The sequence below is a fragment of the Lissotriton helveticus genome, chromosome 4_2, assembly GCF_964261635.1.
Source record: "Lissotriton helveticus chromosome 4_2, aLisHel1.1, whole genome shotgun sequence".
In the NCBI taxonomy this organism is placed as follows: Eukaryota; Metazoa; Chordata; class Amphibia; order Caudata; family Salamandridae; genus Lissotriton; species Lissotriton helveticus.
In genome coordinates this window covers 90485330-90489866 of record NC_136064.1, presented here as the reverse complement: position 1 = coordinate 90489866, position 4537 = coordinate 90485330, and the positions used below count along the sequence as shown (strand labels likewise).

The 4537-nt window shown below is 47.8% G+C and overlaps 1 protein-coding gene across 1 annotated transcript in view; it reads right to left on the bottom strand.

Moving 5' to 3' along the window:
- Positions 1-3127, bottom strand: part of ARR3 (arrestin 3) — a 131270-nt gene extending 128143 nt beyond the window's left edge. The window contains exon 1 of the mRNA XM_078640004.1: positions 3083-3127. The gene's annotated coding sequence lies outside the window, so the exon portion shown is untranslated. The remainder of the gene's footprint in view (positions 1-3082) is intronic.
- Between the last annotated feature and the right edge of the window lie 1410 nt (positions 3128-4537).

Sequence of the window (4537 nt, the reverse complement as noted above, 5' to 3'; positions counted from 1 at the left end):
TCACAAAATCCTATGGATACCCTAACACACTGCTTTGGCTTTTTTTCAAATTCCAAACTTGTAGGTTCTGCCTCTGCACTTGTTCTCAATGCAAATGCTACAATCTCCTCCATCCATTTTGGGATTGCATGAGGATTGCCCTAAATGATAGCTGCCAGCATCACCGACAATGATTTGTCCCTGGTAGCAACCGGTTTTAATGAAGGCACCTTACTGATATCCTATTTAACACTACTGAATGCAATGTTCACACTTTTTGTTGCATTATTTGCTCTTTACAGTGTCCACATATGATATATCTTTTCCACAGACTGTGAAAATGCGTTAGACCAATAGCCCCACATGATAAGGAATAAATGTAAATGCTTCTTCTATCCTGTACTCACTGTGGGTCTCAGTGCCGTCCTTACCTTTTCTATAGTTGGATGAACGAAATCCCACATAGTCTGCCCGTTATCTTGAGATCACATTATCCTAATAAACAGTCCACTTTTTTCAGGATATTCAGAACTTCATACAACACCATGTTGTGCTCTGCTTCATTCCCTCCCCTGTGAATACATGGCACAGGGGGCATTCTGAACCAAGATACGCATGTTGAAACATGACTTATGCTACTCTGGCATTACAACAGACTTGGTCTGCTTAGACTTCTCTTGCAGCATGATATATGCAGGTGAGCTGAGAAGAGTTCTAGCATGGACAATACCCCTGCTCTTTCCAACAACATCCATATTTGTCCAATGATGGGATGTATTTTAGTGGAGAGGAGAGCCCTAAGACCACACACATGCGCACAGGCCCATTACACTTCTGGGCAAGGACTATGTGTGCTATCCGTATCAAAGACTTGGATCACAGTTTGTAGATTTCTCTAAGTCTATTCAATTATTTTTACAATATGGCATGCAGCATCGCAGGGACACTTTACTCCATGTGAACCGCAAAGTAAGTAATTTCTTCTCAATGCTATTTTGGCATGTATCTAACAAGCTTTTCCCAGTCATCCTTGAACACTTCAGGCATGGTTTTGTACACTCCGTTGCCATGATGCTTCAGCGGATCAGTAATACAGATATGGTTTTAGCAGCTCGTATGTGCTTTTAAAATGTGCTTTATTAGGGTCTTAGTTTAGCAGGGGTTCCTTCTCCACCGGAGTGAGTTAGACACAATAACTGAGGGGATGCAAGTAGTTATTGTGTGCTGATGGTTCCAGCACCACAGCAGATTCATGCATACTTTAGGTTTTTGCGATACATCAGGAGTATGAACTAAGTGGTCTTACATCCTTGGTGCTGCTATGGAACCTACCTTGACAAAAGGTGGGCCGATATTAACGCCTAGGGGTCCTGGCACTCTTGTATAGCAATGCTTTGTACACTACGGTCTAGGGTAGACCTCTGTATTATTACAGAGAGTTTTCCTGTTCCACTGTTGTGGTTTGAACAGTAATTGATAGCATTGCTCGGCCCTGCTGCTCTAGAATGTTCTAAGATTCTGGGCCCAGCCCTGCTACTCTAGAATTATCTAAGAGTCAGAGTCCAGCCCTCCGGCTCTAGAATGATCTAAGGCATCCCTGCGGCTCTAGAATGATCTTAGATTCTGGGCCCAACTCTGCTGCTCTGGAATGATCTAAGAATCTGGACCCAGCCTTGCTGCTGTAGAATGATCTAAGATTCTGGGCCCAGCCTTGCTGCTCTAGAATGTTCTAAGATTCTGGGCCCAGCCCTGCTACTCTAGAATTATCTAAGAGTCAGAGTCCAGCCCTCCGGCTCTAGAATGATCTAAGACAAGCCTGCGGCTCTAGAATGATCTTAGATTCTGGGCCCAACTCTGCTGCTGTAGAATGATCTAAGATTCTGGGCCCAGCCTTGCTGCTGTAGAATGATCTAAGATTCTGGGCCCAGCTCTGCAGCTCTGGAATGATCTAAGATTACAGACTCCACTCCGCGGCTATAGAATTATCTAAGATTCTGGGCCCAACTCTACAGCTCTAGAATGATCTAAGAATCTGGGCCAAGCCTTGCTGCTGTAGAATGATCTAAGATTCTGAGCCCAACTCTACAGCTCTAGAATGATCTAAGATTCTGGACCCAGCACTGCGGCTCTAGAATGATCTTAGATTATGGGCCCAACTCTGCTGCCCTGGAATGATCTAAGAATCTGGACCCAGCCTTGCTGCTCTAGAATGATCTAAGAATCTGGGCCCAGCCTTGCTGCTCTAGAATGATCTAAGATTCTGAGCCCAACTCTACAGCTCTAGAATGATCTAAGATTCTGGACCCAGCCCTCCGGCTCTAGAATGATCTAAGATTTTTGGCCCAATCCTCCGGCACTAGAATGAGCTAAGATTCTGGGCCCAAACCTCCAGCTCTAGAATGAGCTAAGATTCTGGGCCCAACCCTCCGGCTCTAGAATGACCTAAGATTCTGGGCCCAGCCCCCCGGCTCTAGAATGATCTAAGATTCTGGGCCCAATCCTCCGGCACTAGAATGAGCTAAGATTCTGGGCCCAAACCTCCGGCTCTAGAATGAGCTAAGATTCTGGGCCCAGCCCTCCAGCTCTAGAATGACCTACGATTCTAGGCCCAGCCCTCCGGCTCTAGAATGAGCTAAGATTCTGGGCCCAATCCTCTGGCTCTAGAATGATCTAAGATTCTGGGCCCAGCCCTGCGGCTCTAGAATGATATAAGATCCTGAGCCCAGCCCTGCTGGCTAGAGCTGTGTGCTCTAGCACTTTCTAGAGAGGCTACTGGTCCAAAATAGGGATCGTTTCAAAACGGAATGCTTAACTCACCAGGCTTCTGAAAACAAGACCCCAAACACCCCACAAACACAGACACTACAACTCCCTGCAGTGAAGCACTACACCACCTCTGCACAGAAACAAAATGCAGAGATGTGGGGATAGAGCCACACGCCTCATACCACTGACCTTTGACTCGAGCAAAACGTCAGAAAAAAGGAAACCCACCTTAAGTTCTGGTCTCTGTAACGTTCCCCAGCTAGCGCTCTGATGGAGCTGTCAGTCCTTCCTAGCGCTATAAAAACAAGTAAATACAAACCAAAGGCACACAACGTACCTGCCAAGAAGCCTCCAAAGCGGTGTGTGGCAGCTCTCAGACAGCAGGTCAGTGTTCACGTGCTGCTTTGAGGCTCTGCTCTTATACAGCCCCCACCCTGGCGTGCCCCCCTCTCGGCCCCCGGAGCCCCCCCCCCTCCCCCCCCCCCCCCTCTCTGAGCCCAGGGATGCTCCCACCGGGCCGCGCCTCGCGTGCTCTTTACTCCTGCAATCCAATTACTTTGTTAGCAGGGTGGGGGCGACCGAGGGAGGGGCGGATAAAAATATCCGCTCTGAGGCGGGGGCTGGAAAAAGAGCTTAGAGGCTGACGGGTGGGGGTTTAAGAAGCGAGGTGAGGGTGGAGTCGGAAGGGGGGGCGGGGCAGGTAGGCGCGTGTCTCCCATCACTTCACCTTCAGACAGTAGAGGAAGCAGAATTTGGGCCCGGAGTAGAGATAGCGCCAAGAGAACTCCCCGCCCGCCAAATTTAAAAGCAGGGGGGACGGCGTCCACCCTGTGAAAAGAGTGGGGTGACGCCGTGTACCTGCGTGTACCCCCGACTCGTGCCCTGGGTGTAATCACGGCTCTTCCGTAATTAAACCTCACCCACGGGCCTCACTACCTCTAGTTCCCTTCACCTAAGTTAAATTGGTGGAATTAGAGGTCAGTTTTCACTGCCCGTCACTGCCAGGAAAGCACTGACCATGAAAACTGCTCAATGCTGCCCTCGCTGTGTCAGAGGACTCCGATAGACTCCCATGCCGAGGGGAGCATTTTATCTTTTATTCCGCTTCTGGATTTTCTTTTTGAAAATAAAAAAATTTACACTTTGGAGCTGTGACATGATGGAGCCGTGCATCCATCATGTCAACAGCATTGACCGGAACAGCCGCAACGGCAGTTTCTGCTAATGTTTTAGAAATTACCTCAGGTCGAATTAATGATACAGCTCACGATGAGTTTAGCACTGTCGGAACAGGTAGCAGTGCTGTGCGCTCAGTACTGTAGGGGGAGGAGGCGTGGCCTGTCACAGTGCACCATGTGACATCATCCATCCTGATGGCTGCCTGCTGCCGCTGATGGAGCAAGGATTCGAGAAAAAGAAACTTGCTCGGACCAACCTCTCGTTAACAGACACTAACAAATAGAAATCATAGATAAATGAAAACTAACATACATACGACATTCATACACGGGGAAAAGGCATTTTGCTTGCTTAAATAACAAAGAATAATCCGCTACCTGATTAAAAACCCGCTTGAAACCGAAAATCGCTTTGCGCATGTGTGAACCTGTCCTGTGCAAATAACCATGTGATTAACCATGGAGAGGGAAACTCTCACGCATGCGCAAAGAGTTGCTAACTGTAGGTCTTGAAGTACCGCATGTCTGGCAAATGCTTGCCCAAATCATAAAAGACGTTTTTTGCTACTAAAGCTTTGCATAACAAAGAAGAAAATAACATGGGATACAGTAGA